This window comes from Ricinus communis, chromosome 2, assembly GCF_019578655.1.
Source record: "Ricinus communis isolate WT05 ecotype wild-type chromosome 2, ASM1957865v1, whole genome shotgun sequence".
NCBI classification, from domain to species: domain Eukaryota; kingdom Viridiplantae; phylum Streptophyta; class Magnoliopsida; order Malpighiales; family Euphorbiaceae; genus Ricinus; species Ricinus communis.
The window spans coordinates 15941459-15960720 of record NC_063257.1 but is presented as its reverse complement, the minus strand read 5'-3'; the positions used below and the strand labels follow the sequence as shown (position 1 = coordinate 15960720).

Below are 19262 nucleotides of genomic sequence, written 5' to 3'. Positions count from 1 at the left end.
TGCAGTTTTAGCGGGAGGAAAATACTTGTATAGAAATTTTTTGGCCAACGCCTTCCAAGTAGTGATCGTCTGTTGTGGAAGAGATTGCAGCCATCTCTTTGCTCTGTCCCTCAAGGAAAATGAAAACAATCTCAGCTGAATGGCATCGTCGGTTTGCTGGATCATCTGGATGTGTCACAAATCTCTAAAAAGTTGGAGATATGTGTCACAAATCTTGAATGTGTCACAAATCTCTAAAAAGTTGGAGATATATGCATTGGGATCCTCACTGGGCAATCCTCCAAACTGCACGCTTTACTGGATCATCTGGATAACATTGGCCTTTATCTCAAAATTGTTGGCCGCTACAGAAGGTCTGACTATACTCGTTTTCGTCCCATCTAAAGAGGGTCGAGCAAACTCGTACATGGTCCTTTGATCATCATCGACCAGGGGGTTGAGGTTCTCCATTGCGTCAACTCCTTGAACCTGAACTGTAACTCTGTCCTCCTCCTCAACTGCCTGCAAACATCGTCTCAATAATCTGAGAGAGCGCTCCGGGTCAGATAAGGGTGCTATAGGATCAGGGTTAGAGCTCCCGGTCATATACTACCCGGCAAACAACCAAACAACCACCAATCAATTAAAAATAATATAATAATAAATAATAAAAAAATAAAGAATAATTGAATAAACAAACAATGACTAAATTAACACAAAAATAATTCACTCTAGTTCACCGTTACTGTTTCCCCGGCAACGGCGCCAAAAACTTAATGGGCTCTTTATGCAACCTACACCTAAGGTAGTGAACCTACCGATGCAGCCTAGCACTAGTGAGTATCAAGGTCGTATCCCTGGAGATCGGGTGAACCTAGAGTTACTACTGTTTACTATGTTATCTAGTCTGAAATAGGGTGTGAAAGTTCTAACGTACCAGCTAATGGTTATGAGTGCAAATAAGTAAATGAAGGACAACGAACAATCAAAAGACAATTGCAAGGAGAGAAACAAACCCAAAAGGGAGCCTAAGTGATGGAATTCTAAAGATGGATTTTATGGATTGCCGATCTTGCTTACCCGTGCCTAAATCCTGAATTGAATCCCGGTTCCTCTCTCGAGCTTACCGAATTCCTAAACCTGCACTAATCTAATGGAATCTCTTCCTATTGAATTACTATAGATTAGCATTAAGTATGATTTAAAACTATTAAGAGTTATTAATTCTTAATCCGGCGAGTAAATCAACCTTATCTCTAAGTGTTAACTACTAGTCCTTACTATTCAATGTCCAGTTGTAACAAGCATTTCTCAATGTCAAGAAACAACCCAATAAACCATTAATTCAACGTCTCAAATTAACTGAATCAAACTTTTATTACTAAATAGCATGAAGATTGCAAGAATGAAAATTATAAAACTAACAATTAAGCATAATCCATCAACAAAGGTGAACCCCAATGGGTTCAAAAGATCTAGCTACTCATGTTCATGGTTAAAGCAATTGGGGAACAAAATAAGGAAAAGAAAATTAAAGGCATGTACACCCTTCTCTTTCAAGCTGAATGAAAAACCCTAAATTTGCAAATTCAAAATCTCAAACCCTAGTTGCCTCTTGCTCGATTTGAGAACCAATCAGCAAACCTCGCCCAATCTTCAATCTATGAAGGGAATCCGATTGAAACCTTGATCCAAGTCTCCTTTTTTCTTGGTTTCAGCTCAGAAAATCCTTAGAGAGAGAAAAATTAGGGTTTTGGACGTTCTAACCCTAGCCTCCCTTTTTTCTTTCCTCTCTTCATTCTTTTAATTATTCCCCTTGTCGCCGCCAACACGGCCGTGTTCTTGGCCGTGTTGGGGACACAGGCTGTGCTCCTGGCCGTGCTCCTTAAGAACTTCCTTTTCTTTGATGTTTTGATGCACGCAACACGGCCGTGTTGATGCCCGTGTTAGGAATACGGCCAGTGTTGAAACCAACACGGCCATGTTCAGCTTCCTGATGCTCATACTTAGCTCGTTTCGGCTGCTTTGATGTCCAATTATGCTCCAATTCTTTCCTTTTTCATTCTTTGACTTCTTTTGGACCTAATGCACACAAACAAATGCATAGGGTGAGTGTTGATACCAATTCACATCCAAATATCCATAAAATCGATTAAAAACCCCATTTAGATGTGTGTATTTTACGCACATCACTTGCCATTAAGGCCAGCTGATGGTCAATGGTGTCGGAAGGACTCCTATATGATTTGGTCAGATTCGGTAGGAATGGAATGCTATTGAGAATCATATCGAACATTGTCGTAGGAGGTGCCTCAGAGGCAGCAGTGGTAGAAGAAATGGAAACGAGGGTAGCCATAGTACGAAGAAGGGTCCTGCCTCCTCTCTACTGCCTTAGGATCAATAGACCAGGAAAAATGAATACATCAAAAAAGAAAATGTGTACATGTTGTCTATAGTCGATATCAAGCACATGAGGATACTTTTTGCGGGCCAACTTGCCACATGTGGTATCTATACGAGCGCATTTATGTTTATGAGAGGGGGCCTACTCTTTGATGTTTGCCTATGTCGCCTCCATTATGTATATTTTGGATAGTTGACTTCTCAGCTGAGGAGTGTTAGGAGTGCTTCGAGGGTTATGATGACCTCAAGGACCTTACCATTATGCACTCATCTTTCATGGCTCAACTATTAGGATTTATGCCTCTAGACAACACTAGCTCCTCCTATCCTCAAGTCAATTAGCACAGATCTCCAATCACATAAACATGTAAGTATCTGAACCTTAATCATTTAAAATTGAATTAATGAATGTTTTTCTTACCTGATCCTAGATAGGGCATTGATCCACATGCAATGTGCATGGATTTGGGCCCACTTTATAATCACACTCTTGCTCGAGTCCCAACGACTCGGGAGAAAGAAAGCACGAGAAGTATTAATGGGACTGGAGCCTATCAGCAAACCGAGTTCTAAAGCCCAAACCTACAATCAAGCAATTAGTATAAGAAGCAATAATGAAAAGTGCAAGAAGAAATATAATAGAGGAGAAAGGTGTACATGGATGGCATGGCATAATCTCTAAAGCTTATTGCTCCCACGGACCGTGATGTCAAACTGCTGATACAGATAAGCAAAGGAAGTGGATCTTTAGTTGTAAGAAGAGGCCTAGTGCAAGTCCCTCAAGGGTGCTAGGTAATGCAAGTTTAGAAAATTCCATGAATCGCAAAACAAGATGGTCCTAAATAGTAAATAAGAGAAGCTTGGGCCATCTGATCTACCTCCCTAGCAGATCGAGGTGTGAATCCCTTGTAATCGAGCGGAGTACACTAATAGGCTAAGTTGTAGGTGTCTTACGCATTTGTAAGAATCCCAAAAGGATAGTAATATACTGGTCATGAATACTATACCATTGATTGTGAATCACATCTTCAAAAGGAATGGGGGTACTTGAGAAGTCGATATCTATGATAGCAGCAAATATAAGTGGAGATAGAGTCAACTCCCCAACTAGAGTGTGGAAAGTGTGAGTGGTGTCCATCCATTACTCATTCAGTGCATAGAAAAAATTATGATCTGTGCTTCCAATAGTCGAGGGGAGAGTTGCCACAAACTGGCAGAACTCGGTATCTCCAATTCGAACCTGCACAGCACCCGATGTGCCCCCTAGAAACTACCAGTGAACCAGATCGAGACCATATTTGTGCACAGCGATTTTGGGCGCACACCCAAGTGTCTTTAGCGTCTACGGCACCGTAAGGCTTTTCAACCTAATCGGAAACACGCTAACTAGTCACTGAGACTAGCACAAGATAGGAGTCACCACCTGGATAATTCATCGGAACACTTTTACTAATGAGTGACGTTTCTCAGATTCCATAAGGAAGCTTATGCCACAAATCTAGAGATGGATTTAGAAGCTAACTTTGTGTATCTTAGTCTTTAATTTTATTGTTTAACAAATTATTCCCTATAAACACAAAATTTTATATAGAAACATACCATAAAACATATAAAGCCCTCTCAAGTCTAGTCCATTTATTAAGCCCAACCCACATTTAAGTTATTTATCTAGCTTACTAAATCAACTATATACAAGGTCTAGTCTAGCCTAATTACCAGTTATGCTCTTGAGTTCTAGCCTTTAAGCCTAATGGACTACTTTTTATGATAAAGCCTAATTATGTGATTCCTAATCTAATATGGCCCAATTGTCATAGCTAAAGCATGGCAGAGCCCTTTAGGTCTATATTTATTTTAGATTTTAAGTCCAATTACCATCAATTAGCCTAGTGGATTAAATTTTCATATCAGGAAAATTTTAAGGCCTATGTCTATGTGGCCCATTTTAGTCAATCAATCACATAACACTTATTTAGTCATACAGTAAGTAACAAAATAAAAAAATAAAATACAAGACATAAATCTAACTATACAACCCGCCTACAACTAAAAGGGAAAATAAAAAATGCCTACAACTAATTATAGAATGTAAATAAATTAATAAATACATAAAAGAATCCACAAATAGCCGAAATCTAGGATTTCATGGTATAGAGCTGATCAGTTATGGGTGAAGAGTCGATAGGCTCAACACAGATCCAAATTGGCTCTATACTGAGCTGATTGGTTCTAGTGCTTTGTCAAGCAATTTTTGACAGTTCTTCCCTCGATTGGATGCCCCAGAACCATTCACGCATGCTCAGAAAACATGAAATCAATTAAAACATGTAAAATCAATTAGAAAACATAAAATCAATTAGAAATCCTAAATAGAACATGCAAACCTTAAAAAACCTAGACTAATACTAAACAAGAAATGGTTGATTATGAAATTTGGATTATGCAATTTCTAAAACTTTTAACTATCAATTTATTAAAGAATTATAGATTTAATCTAAATCCTAAACATGTTACTAATAATTAAAGAAAATAAAACAATCAAAACCCTACATGTTCCTATTATCAGATTTAAATCCCTAGCAATATCATAATATGCAATCATCTAAAAATCTATTCTAATCATATAAATCACATAAATAAAAATATTCAATCCTTAGATTATCACTGTAGTTGGTTGTTCGACGAGTCTGAAGAGACAATGATGCAGTTGAATCGAAGATCAGTTAAGGATCCAATGCTGCTTGAGGTATGAAGAAGGCTTTTGTCATTCTCTTTAAAACCTTTCTTCATTTTCCTAGTTCTTTCTTAGTATCACACTCTTTGTATTTTTCCTCAAAAAAATTATATCGCTTATATCGCCTAGTGTTGCTAGTTGTTAGTAACTGTTGGTAACCCTAAACTTAAAAGTTAAATATGTATATATAGAGCTAGAGTTTAGGAAGCCCTAGGAACATATCGATATGTTTGAAGTTTCTTTTAGAGATTATCTCTGATAAAATCAAATAAAACCCCATATTTACCAATAAAAACCTTCTAGAAAATCATTTTGTAGTAAAAGTGCTAAAAAACAAAGTCGAATCAAGAAAATCACGAATCGGCATTGTGTAGAATTGGTCGGCTCCGTGTGGCTCTTCGTAGAGCCAATTGGCTCTAAAAAAGCAAAAGTTCATGAATAGTTTATAATTTAGTCTCCGAACTTGTGAAATTCATCCTTTTGACCCTCAAACTTTATCTTTCTTGACAATTAAATCTAAATTGATTTAAAAAAAGTGATTTTGGTTGGACTAACCTCAATCTTAAAGATTCGCCCGTCCTCCATCCCTCGAGACCCGAGAAGGCGGTAACTTTCATAATAAGATTTTCCATTATTCCCTCGATATCTAGATCCAAAAAATGGTTGCTAACAGCTGCCCCCGGTTTATCAAAATTTATAAGCATGCAATGCATTTTAAATAAATTGAGATAAATCATAAATGTCAAGGATACTACAAAAGGATATCTTGGTGAGCTATAGAATCTACACCTTGTAAACTCAAACTTTGATTGTTTATTTGATGTGGGGACCACACCCGCTTGAATCTTTGAGAACTTTGCTTGCTTAGGTCGAGGACTTCGCCTACTTAGGTTGAGGATTTTGCTTGCTTAGGTGAGGACTTCGCCTGCTTGGGTTGAGGACTTCACTTGCTATTTGGGAACCACGTCCAATGATTTTGGAACCACGTGTGTTGATGTGGGGACCACGCCCGCTGACTTCAGAATCATGTCCATTGATATAGGGACCACGCCCCGCTAATTTAATATTTGCAGAGACCTTCCTCTGACTATATTCTATTTCAGGGAGCAATTTACCACTTCAGGTCAATTTGGTAATTTTCCATTTCCGGGTACTTTTGGTTAGAATTTCTCGCCTCAGGGTGCTTTCTAATTCATTTGATGTCTTGTAGAAGATACGTTGATAACTAGTCTGCGCAAGGACTAAAATGTAATTTTGACGGATCAAGGACCACTTTTGTAATTTCTTGGAAATCCCACCTCGAGATGCAAACTAGCCTTACATGTGTCTTTTGGAGACTTGGATCGATTTTTGGACTAAAATGTGACTTTGATAGGTCGAGGACCTTAATGGCACTTTTTCCCTCTTTAGGCCCTATATAAGCCTTAACATCCATTCACAAATCACTTTATCTCATTTGCCTTCTTGTTTTCTCTCAAAACCCCTTTTCACTTTTTCTTCGGTTTCTCATTTGTTTCATAACTAAATCTTTTGAAACCAGTCTTGAGATGCCGCCTCATCATCGAGATTCTCAGGACGCACTCTGATTGCAGTAAACTAGGAGTTTTCGCCACCGATTTCTTGCCAGAATGACTTAAGGCTTGTGAAAGGAGAGGAGATCCCCCTTTTAGTGAAATTGAACACTTACCAGGCGTTCTCGACTGTCGAAGAGGTTTTTTTCTTTTCGGCTTTAAACTTTATTTCTTATCACTTATATACTAGATACACATGCTATTTGTTCAAAATAAGTATAATTTTATGATAAAATGTGCGAAAAAGCTGTGCCCTAATCTAGAGAGTTGATTCGGCTATGTGCACAACCGATCGGCTCTATGCAGTGCCGATTTGACTGTGCGCAATGGCTGATTGGCTCTGTGTAGTGTTGATTCGGTGTATGATGAGCTGATCGACTCTGCATAGTCCAAATCGACTGTTCACGGGCTGAAAAGCAATTTTTAGAGGGTTTTAGTGTAAAATAACAATAAAATGATGTAATACTTACTTGTTTGAGGCCTTTGTGTGGTTTGCAACGTGTATACATACCCGTGCTTGTGCTTTTCAGAGTGATGTTGTGTCAATCTGGTTGGTCGAGAACTTTTACAGGTGCTCGTGAGTGGTTCAGCAATCTGTTGAGCTCGGTTCATGCTAGGATTTGCAATACTGGCTTCCGCCGCTTCATTGTAATGCTTCCATTGGTTACTAGGAGGATGGACCATACCCCCATCTATGCTTTACTTGAGAGGTGGATGGACACCACCCATACTTTCCTTACCATAGTCGGTGAGCTCAGTCTCTCCCCTCTCTCATTTACTACCATCACAGGCCTTGATGTCAATAGCACGCCCATGCATTTGATGACGCGATCCATGATCAGTGCTCTGATGTCCAGAAGCACTTCATTACTGATTTATTTAAATTCTTGCTGGCATGCAAGAACACCTACTGCATCGCTTACTAGAGCATACCTCTCCACTACGAGGGCTTTATGCCTCGGAATGCTCGAGAGGTGGATCATATGCTCGAGTGTGGATTACCATTAGAGGTTGGTCATTTGGGTATCTTTAAAGTGCATCAATCATCATTGAAGATTTAAGAATAACAAAGCAAGAAGCACTCCTTGGAATGGTTGCATAATGTTAATTAAACATAAGCATGCAAATCTGAAATTTTTAGGCTGTTTTAGAGTTTTCGTTGGTTGCCATAGCCATACTTCGAATATTTGGGTGATTCTTATTGCATATGAACCCTAAGGGATAGAACTTATGATCTGGAGATTTTTAAAATTTTTGGATGTTGCTTGATTAGGGTTTGAATGTTCTAAATCTATGACATCTCATAGACAACTTTTGATGTGATCAATAACATCCAATCTCTAATTAAATTTGGATGGGAAAATTAATTGAAATAATTGCATGGGTAATTTTTTACATCAACTCTTCTTGAATATTAGATGTTTAAAATTCGTTCAAAATAATTTGGAATTGGATTCTTGATTATCAAAGCAAAACTATGCATATACAACACATCCTAAGAGTTTGGCATGTTCATATGTGTATGGGTTTTGATTTGATTTGATTTTAGACATCAATGAATCTGATTTAGAAGATGAATAATGAAACTTTAGATTCTGGAAATTTAAGGTTTGATCTTCATGAACACCATATATACACACAACATATAAATAAATGTTGATTGATGAGTTATACGCATAGTATGGGTTGCTTGTTGGATTTTAGCACATGTGTGGTTCTTGATCTAATGGCAAGCCTTTTGAGGAAGAAAATCAGATCTACATCATGCATAAGATGAGTTCTTGAAGAAATCTTGAAGGTTGATTTGAATCTTGATCATGTTTCTTGTATATTTTCTTTGTATCTTGATGATTGCCATGTGAATCTTGATTGTCTCGAATTGTTTGATAGAAAATTTGATTTTCTTGATGATGGATCTTAATGAATTCAATTAATTTCGGAATTAATTAGCTTTATTAGATCTTTTAATCTTGTTAAATAAGGAGTGTCCTTATTTGTAGGAATTTCTAGATGAAGTATCCTAGTTGGCATGTAACTCCTTGTCTTAAGACATATCCTAGTTATCTTAGGATTATATTTACTTGTCCTAATATGATTAGAAGATTAATTAAAAGGTTGTTTTAATTAATACAAGTACTATAAATCTTTTAGGACAAGGACTTGTAATTTTAGAATCCTAGTTGGAGTAGGAAGTTGTCTAGATTAAGACAAGAGTTTGATTTTTGTCCTAAATTTAGACATGGTCCAAAATTTAAGGAATTAAAGGAAAATTTTATTTTTTAAATTTGATTTAATTAAATAAAGTTTCTCATTAATTTTTATTAACCTAGGACTTATGTCTTAGTGTCCTAGTATGACTAGGTTGTTTGACTTTATATCTTAATGTTTGACTTTGTATCCTAAAAGGACATAAAATAAAATTAAGGATATTTTCAAGGGAATTTGTTATTAATTAAATCAAATTTTAATTCTGTACAACTTTCTTCAACTAAGATTAAATCTTGGTTTCTTAGAATAACTAGGATTAGTAAAGTTTATTTGGTCAAAAGTTGACTTTATGTCTATTTTTTTTTATTTTGGCTGAAAAATTACACTCTAAAATATGGAGAACTTTTATTTTTGAATATGAAGAATTAGAGAGGAGTTGACTGGTTAACAAGTCTCGTAGTCCCAAATTTTATGAGCCAACTTAATGAATGATGTGTGCTACTTGTGTTAGCTACAATCTAAGGCAGTGTACCTATCGATGCAGTCTAGCACTAATGGCGAGTATCAAGGTTGTATTCCTTGGGAAAGTGAAAGCCTAGAGTTACTCCTTTGTTCTTTGTTATATTAACCTAAAATGAATGATGAATAATTTCTAAACTAACTAATAGCTACAAGCTAAGTTCTAAGGGAGATGTACGAGTAATTGATAACTAAAATAACCAAGGCAGGAGAGCAAATCCAAAGGGAACCTAAACTAGTTGGCAATCAAACAAAAGATAAAGGATTGGTGAGTCTAATTATGCTACCCGTGGACGAATTCTTAACTGACTTCGATTTCTCTCTTGAGATAACCGAATTCCTAAATCTAATAACCTAAAGTTGGAATCTCTTCCTAACGATTGATTCTTAAATTAGCATTAAGCTTTAATCCGGATCTATTAAGCTTTGTTAATTCTTAATCCGGCTAGTTAATTCTTCTTATCTCTAAGCGATTATTAACCAATTCTTGCTATTCAAAATTCTAATTGCCAAATGGACTTCTCAATCACACAAAGCAATCTAAACACACAATTCACAACGTCTCATGAATAATGCATTATCTTATTAATACTGAAAGCAAGAAGAATACAAAACTAATCCAAACAATCCAATAATATAATACTAAGCCAACATAATAAAGAAATCCCAATGGATTTAATCAATCTAGCTAATCATGTTCATTATCAAAATACATAAGAATTCAATTACAACAATGAGTAAAGGTAGAGAAAACCCGATTACACCCTTGGATGAGAGTAAACAGCCCAAATCCTTTTGCTCCAATTGAATTGATTCTTGTTCCTCTTGCTTGATTTGAAAACCAGTCAACGAACCTCGCCCAATCTTCAATCGTTGAAGGGAATCCGATTGAAACCTTGATCCAAGTCTCCTTTTCCCTTGGTTCCAGCTCAGAAAACCCTTAGAGAGATATAGTTAGGGTTTGGGACGTTCTCCCCCGCTCTCCTTTTCCTTTCCAATCTTCTTTCTTTTAACTAATTCCCCCTGTCGCCACCAACACGGCCGTGTTGGGAACACGGTTTGGTGTTCCTGGCTGTGTTACTCTTTGTGGGTCGTGCTCCCTAAGAACTTATTTTTCTTTTATGTTTGATGACACCCAACACGGCCGTGTTGGTGCCCGTGTTGGGAACACGGCCAGTGTTGAAACTAACACGGCCCTGTTCAGCTTCCTTATGCTCGTACTTAGCTTGTTTCGGCAGCTTCGGCATCCAATTATGGTCCAATTCTTCCCTTTATTATCCTTTGACTTCTTTTGGACCTAATGCACATAAACAGACACATAGGATGAGTGTTGGGACCAATTCACATCCAAATGTCCATAAAATCAATCTTAAAATCCCCATTTAGATGTGTGTATTTTACGCACATCAAATAACCCCACACTTAGCTCATTGCTTGTCCTCAAGCAATCAAAAGTAAATAAGGAAAATAAACCACTAAGGAACAACACTTAAACTGATAAACAAGCTACAGAGCTCCTGCACATATCCTTAACAAGCGTAAGTCAAACAAAAAGAAACGAAGCAATCAATTCAAGTATCACAACCAAGATGCCAATAATTCGCACAATACTGTCTCAACAAAATTATTCAGAACCAACTCCTCACCAGATTCAAAGTAAATCATTCAAAGTGTTTAAAGGGTAGTGTTTAATCGCTCAATGCATCAACTACTACCTTACTTACTATATGCTTGCTCTTAAATCCTACTCCTACCACTTATGGAGAGTCAATAACCATGTCAAGAGGTCTTTATAAGGGTTGTAATGGGGATTAGGTAAGGGTAGGTAAATTTGGTCAGAGTTGAACCTATGGTGTTCTGCAATGAAATACATGACTGCACACAGCCCTGATGATCACAAGGGAAACAATGAGCGATGGTCCAAGTTGGGAAATAGGAATCAAGTCAAAATATTTAGCTCACTTACTTTCTTTCTTTTCATCACCTTTCCCTCTTATTTTTCTATTTAATTTTTTTTTTTGCTTTTTTCTTTGTTCTTTTTTCATAAGGGAAGAACATTCAAATAATAGAGTGAATTTCTTTTGGATTGAAGAAAGTTGCTATCAGATTCCACACTATTCCCAAGACAAAAATTCCCAATAAAAACAGCTCATGTGCAGAATCATAACCCAAAGCAGAATAAAACTAAGTGGCAATGAAATATGATAAAAAATGGTGAAAAAAAGGGTTATCTACAGAATCAATAAACGAATGAAGGCTATTTTGCTAGAATGAAAAACCTAAGTGCATTTATCATACCAAAGTGTTAAACTCTCCTTGTGGCCCTCATAAGCATTACCGAGCAAGTTCTAAAATAAAAAACAGTAATTGGCACTCTCAACAAAAATAAATACAAGCATATAAAGTGTATGCTTATAATTTAGGCTCAATTTCTCACAAGTGTGCTTTTGAGTAGGTTCCAAACAAAAATCATCAAAATAGAATTAAATAAACCAAAGCAACTTAGTGCAAAACTCAAACTAATTATCTTACATTCTTCCACAAAACTCAACACTATTGGTTTTACCCGATCACATGGACATAAACAGGATTTTAAAAGCAAGTCAACAGTAAGAGCATCGAAACAAGGTGAAAAATTTTCAAAATTTTACAAACAATTGCACAAAGAATAAACAAATAATTGAGGTGGGATAAATATTACCCACCCCACACTTGAAGGACACACTGTCCTCAGTGTACAAAATATAAGAAATAAAAAAGGAAAAAGAAACTAATACTGCCCTGACTATGGCTCCGGAGTGAAAAGAGGTGCATCATAAGGGATATCAGGGCGTTGGCTAGTCTGTGGCAAAGGAGTGGCTGCAAATAATAAAACAAAGAATTAAAATCAAAACTAAAACAAAAATTAAATAAAATATGAAAACTAAAACTAATAAAATGTCTCAAAACAAAAGGTTAAAATATTAGAGATTAAAGATAAAAATTAGGGTGCCTCCCAAAAGCGCTTCTTTTTGATGTGATGAGTTGATAAGCATCATACTACACATGTTTTCATGCCCGATTGTTCACATTTTTATGCATGATTATCCCGTTTTATGCTAGAATCACCTGTCTTTTGTTTCCCTTTTCGTTTGAGTCATTTCGAAGGACACCATCGGTGTCGAGGGAAATACGTGTGATTACGGAGCAAAATCCATCAAATTGGGCGAGAACAAGCACCCCGAGGGTTGAGCATGGCCTGGACTCCGGCCGTGCTGAATTATCAAAAGGCTATCCCCAATTGTGCCATTTCAAACACGACTTGGTAGCCACCACGGCCTCCGGCCGCGACTGTGGTGGATCGGCCATGGGCACGACTGTGGTGGCTCGGCATATGAGACTCCACAGTTGACGCGACTGGACTCCGGTCGTCTTTGAATCATCACAACTGGACTCCGGCCGTCTTGAATCAACTATATAGGCGATTTTGAATTCTAATTGAAGAGGATGATTTTTGGACTCAATTCCAAGACACACACTTAATCAAATATTTCCTATACCTCAATTGTAGACTGGAGAGATCAATTTTCATCAATTGAAGGGGGATTCCACTTATTCCAACATCGAATTGAAGATCAAGACAAACTTTGGGAGCATTCAAGAGGCAACTAGGGTTTGAGATTTTGAATTTGCAAATTTAGGGTTTCTCATTCGACTTGAAAGAGAAGGGTGTACATACCTTTAATTTGTTTTTCCTTATTTTGTTCTTTAATTGCTTTGACTATGAACATGAGCGGTAGATCTTTTGAATCCATTAGGGTTCACCTTTGTTGATGGATTATGCTTAATTGTTAGTTTTTATAATTGTCATTCTTGCAATCTTCTTGAGACGTTGGATTAATTGTTTAGTAATAAAAGTTTGATGCGAGTTAATTTGAGACGTTGGATTAATTGTTTATTAGGTTGTTTCTTGACATTGAGAAATGCTTGTTACAACTGGATTTTGAATAGTAAGGGTAGTTAACACTTAGAGATGAGGTTGATTTACTCATTTGGATTAAGAACTAACAACTCTTAATAGTCTTAAATCATACTTAATGCTAATTTGTAGTAATCCGATAGGAAGAGATTCCATTAGGTTAGTGCAGGTTTAGGAATCCGGTAAGCTCGAGAGAGGCAAGGTTCAATTCGGGATTTAGGCACGGGTAAGCAAGATCGGCAATCCATAAAATTCATCTTTAGAATTCCATCAACGAGGCTCCCTTTTGGATTTATTTCTCTCTTTACAATTGTCTTTTAATTGTCCATTGTTGTTCTTCATTTACTTAATTGCACTCATAACCATTAGGCACGGTATGTAAGAACTTTCACACCCTATTTCGGACTAGATAGCATAGCGGTAGTAACTCTAGGTTCACCCGATCTCGGGGATCGACCTTGATACTCACTAGTGCTGGTGCATCGTGGGTTCAACGCCTTAGGTGTAGGTTGCATAAAGAGCCCATCAAGTTTTTGGCGCGTTCTAGGGAACTATAACGGTGAACTAGAGTGAATTGTTTTGTGTTAATTTAGTCATTATTTGTTTTATTCATTTATTCTTTAATTTTATTATTATTTATTATTATATTATTTTTTTTGATCGGTGGTTGTGTGGACTTTCGGTTTGGTGTAGTTTATGACCGAGAGCTCAAACTCGAATCTTATAGAGCCTCTATCCCGATCCGAACGATCCCTCGGACTCTTAAGGAAGAGGTTGCAATTAGAAGAGGAGGAGATTGAGGTTGAGGTACCTGTGGATAGACTAGACACGATGGAAAACCATGACCCCCATGAGTGAGGATCGAGAGGGCGATGTACGAGTTTGCTCGACCATCTTTGGATGGGACAAAACTAGTATAGTCGGACTACTTTATAGCGGCCAACAATTTTGAGATAAAGGCCAATGTTATCCGGATGATCCAACAAAGTGTGCAGTTTGGAGGATTGCCCGTGAGGATCCCAATGCACATATCTCCAACTTTTGGAGATTTGTGACACATTCAAAATAAATGGAACAACCGTGATGCCATTCGGTGAGATTGTTTCCATTTTCCTTGAGGGACAGAGCAAAGAGATGGTTGCAATCTCTTCCACAATGACGATCACTACACCGGAAGGCGTTGGCCGAAAAATTTTATATAAGTATTTTCCTCCATTAAAACCGCTAAACTTAGAAATGACATATCTTCTTTTGTGCGGTTTGATGATGAAAGCATGTCGATGCATGGGAGATATTTAAAGATCTTTTGAGATGCTGCCCACATCACGGATTGCCGGTGTGGATGCAGTTCGGACCTTCTACAATGGGTTGAACCTCATGACGAGGCGATTGGTGGATCTTCGCGGCGGTGGGGCGCTAAATAGTAAGGCGAGCAAGCTCGAACTTGATAGAGGAAATGGCCATGAACAACTATCGGTGGCAATCCTCAGGAGCCGACCGGGAAGACAAGGAGTGGTCAACCAGTGGACTCTACAACGGCCTTGGCGGCTCAAGTGGAGCTTCTAGCCAAGAAGATCGACTAACTCAGGATGTTGCGATTCACGCGTGAGCGTTGGGCTGCGAGTTTTGTGGTGGCCCGCATTACGGTGTGAGCTGTCTGCGGGAGGTATGTTTGCTTCATCTTCTATTAGTTTTCCATCTAATTCTACTATATCTTCCGATGTTGAACAGTTGATTATATGGGAATGCCCCGAGGCAGTGAGAATAACCCCTACGACAATACATACAACCCTGGATGGCGCAATCACCCCAATTTCGATTGGAGGAACAATAATGCCCAGTCGCGGGTTTCCAAAGACTTCATCAACGGCCAGCAGCCGGTGGGCACCGCACTCCTCCTCCCAAGAAAAGAAGTCAAATTTAGAGGAGCTCATGATGAAGTTTGTGACATCTATGAAACAAGATTCCAGTGATAGTGCACTTAGGAATCAGCCTCGATTCGGAAGTTGGAGACTCAAATTGGCCAAATTTCTAAGATGCTTTCGAGAGACCTTGAGATCGCTCCCTAGCACTCTGAGTCAAACCCGAGGGAGCATTGCAAAGCTATCACCTTGTGTTCAGGTAAGAATTTGACTAGTTCTTCGCCTTTAGGCCGATAAGGATAATACAATCGTGTAGGTCGAGCCGGTAAGGAAGGACCGGACCTTGAGATGGTAGAGAATGAGAGAAAGAAAGAAGAGCGGGCAAAGAGCCCTATGCGGGAGCATCGGCCCGGTACCATATCCTGCAAGGTTGAGACAGGGATATGGTGGACAAGCAATCTGATAAGTTTCTTGACTTATTTAAGCGGTGAAAATTAACTTACCTTTTGTTGAGGCAATTTCATAGATCTTGAAATCGCCAAGTTCTTAAAGGAGATTTTGAGCAACAAGAGGAAGTTGGAGGATCTTGGTCAAGTGGTGCTTAATGAGGGTGTTCGGCTATTCTCGGAACAAGCGCCACTCAGCGGCGAGATCCAGGGAGTTTACTATCCACTTGTATGATTGGTGATTTATCAATTAGTGGTGCATTGGGCTGATTTAGGAGCCGGTATTAACTTAATGCCCACTAGTTTATTTGCCAAATTAGGGTTGCATGAGCCAAAGCCTACTAGGATGAGTGTTCAATTAGCGAGATAGGATCAAGTAAAATTCCTAGAGGTATTGTTGAAGATGTACTTGTAAAGGTAGATAAATTTATCTTTCCTGTAGATTTTCCGGTAATGGATATGGAGGGTGATAGCACTGCCTCTTATCCTGGGTAGGCCTTTCCTAGCTACATCGAGGGTCATTATCGATGTAAGCGATGGAAAGCTTAAGCTTAGAGTTAATGATGAGACCATTACCTTTGACTGGCCACTTCCATGGGGCGATCCTTTGGACTATGATAATACTGTATGTTCTATTGATGTGATTGATGATGTGGTTGAGTCCCATTTACAAGAAATTTTATGTTCGACCCTTTGCAAGTAGCATTAGGCCGAGGATGAGGAGGAGTTGTCCAACGAGCAAGTGTTGGAGCAACTCGTTGTTTTATTAACCGGTAGAGCTTGTCAATCGATCCCTATCTTTTTCTTGACAGTCGGGGTGCGGAAAGTAAAGACTTCATTCGAGGACCCACCAGTTTTAGAGCTGAAGGAGTTCTGAGCCACTTGGTTTATGCCTTCCTGGATGAAGAGAAGCGCTTACCGGTAATCATAGCGGTAGATCTAACTCCTAAAGAATAAGCCATGCTGTTGGAAGTTCTAAGGAAGTACAAGAAGGCCTTTGCTTTCAATATAGCCGATATCCCGGGCATAAATCCAAGTTTCGCTCTCAAAAGATTTCATTGGGGGACAGTTTGGGCCGGTCGTTCGGCCTCGAGCGACTCAATCCGAACATGAAAGAAGTGGTAAAGAAGGAGGTAATTAAACTTCTTGATGCAGGTTTGATATATCCCATTTCTGACAGTTCGTGGGTTAGTCCTGTGCAGGTTGTACCCAAGAAAGGAGGCATCACAGTGGTAAGGAATGAGAAGGATGAGCTGATCCCGACTCGGACGGTAACAAGCTTCCGAGTTTGCATTGATTACCGTAGGCTTAATGATGCAACTCGGAAGCACCACTTTCCTCTTCCTTTCATTGATCAGATGATTGAACGTTTAGCAGGTCACATGTTTTATTGTTTTCTTGATGGCTTTTCAGGTTACTTTCAGATTCCTATTGCACCTGAGGACCAAGAGAAGACTACCTTCACCTGCCCTTATGGGACGTTTGCTTATAGACGGATGCCATTCGGACTGTGCAATGCACCGGCTACATTTCAGCGGTGCATGATGGCTATTTTTGAGGACATGATTGAGGAGTCTATGGAGGTATTTATGGATGACTTCTCTATTTTTGGTAATTCTTTCTCTCTTTGTTTGGCAAACCTTGAGCGCATGTTAGCTAGATGTATTGAGGCTAACTTGGTACTAAACTGGAAAAAATGTCATTTCATGGTGAGAGAGGGGATTGTTTTAGGGCATAAGATCTCTCGGTACGGGATGGAGGTGGATAGAGCTAAGGTAGAAGTAATATCTAAGCTACCTCCTCCTAGTTCACATTAAGGTATTAGGAGTTTTACGGGCCATGCGAGTTTTATAGGAGATTTATTAGAGATTTTTCTAAGATTGCTAGGCCCTCACTCAATTGTTAGTTAAGGATGTACCTTTTATTTTTGATGATGCATGCGTGGCGACTTTTGAGTTACTTAAGAAACTTCTAACTACAGCCCCAATCATGGTTTCTCCCGATTGGGGGCTGCCTGACGATGTGCGATGCTAGTGATTATGCGGTTGGAGCTGTGCTTGGACAGGAGGATTGAAAGAAGTTTCAACCCATTTACTACGCTAGCAAGACCTTGGCGGAGCCCAGGAACACTACACCACCACAGAGAAGGAGTTATTGGCGGTTGTTTACGCCTTCGATAAGTTTAGATCATACCTCGTTCTCTCCAAAACCATTGTCTTCATGGACCACTCGGCATTAAGGTATTATTCCTGAAAAATGATGCAAAACCGAGATTGATTCGGTGGATTCTTTTATTCTGAGGAATTTGACGTCAAGATCAAGGATAAGAAGGGCGCGGAGAATCGGCGTGGACCATTTATCGAGATTGGAAAATCCTCACTTAGATGCACTTGATGAGACGACCATAGATGATCGATTTCCGGAAGAACATTTGTATGTCACTCGGTATACCGCGATACTCCCCGGTTTTCGATTATGCTAACTATTTGGTTGCTAGGGTTCTACCAAAGGGTATAACGTATCGAAAGAAGAAATTCTTCGCTGATTTGAAATACTATATTTTGGAAGATCCCTTTTGTTTAAAGTATGTGCGGATCGGGTGATTCGGCCGTTGTGTATATGGCGAGGAGACTCTCCAAATATTGAAGCAATGCCATGAAGGACCCATCGGAGGTCATCAAGCGGCAAACCATACTGCGAGGAAGGTGCTAGAGGCAGGATTCTATTGGCCTACGCTCTTCCAAGATGCACGAAAATTTGTTAAGGTTTGTGACCCTTGCCAGCGCGCAGGTAATATCTCTTCTCGTGATGAGATGCCCCAAACCAGTGTGCAAGTCGTTCAGATTTTTGATGTCTGGGGCATCGACTTCATGGGACCCTTTCGCTCTTCGTATGGTAATAAGTACATTCACAGTTCTTTGTTGAATATTTCTCTAAGTGGCCTGAAGCTCAGGCTGTAGCCACTAATGATGCTAGGGTTGTCTGCAGGTTCCTTAAGCAATTGTTTGCTAGGTTTGGCATACCTAGGGTGCTTATTAGTGATAGAGGAACACATTTCTGCAACACCCAATTAGAGAAAGTACTTAAGCGGTACGGAGTTACTCATCGGTTCTCTACTCCCTATCACCCCCAGACTAGTGGGCAGGTTGAGGTAACTAATAGGGGTATTAAACGTATTTTAGAGAGAACCGTTAGTACCAATAGGAAGGACTGGACTCTTAAGTTAGATGATGCATTATGGGCGTTTAGGACTGCTTTTAGGACATCTATAGGTTTTACGCCCTATCGCCTTGTTTATGGAAAGTCATGTCATTTGCCTGTTAAGTTAGAGCATAGGGCACTTTAGGCCCTTAGAACTTATAACTTTGATATTGATTCGCGGTGTAAGGAGGCGGCAATGGCGGTGAGTGAGCTAGATGAGTGGCGCCCGGTATGTCGAAAACTCCTCAACTTACAAAGCAAGGACTAAGAAATGGCATGATCAAAGGATTCGTGAGCCTAAAGAATTTCAGGTTGGGGATCGAGTGTTGCTTTACAACTCTCGCCTCTATTTCCGGAAAGCTACTGAGACTCGTTGAGTGC

General features: G+C 39.0%; 1 non-coding gene across 1 annotated transcript; it reads right to left on the bottom strand.

Moving 5' to 3' along the window:
• Positions 1-14598: 14598 nt before the first annotated feature.
• LOC125369371 lies at positions 14599-14704 on the bottom strand. The gene has a single exon (XR_007214924.1). It is a non-coding gene; the product is annotated as a small nucleolar RNA R71 (small nucleolar RNA).
• Between the last annotated feature and the right edge of the window lie 4558 nt (positions 14705-19262).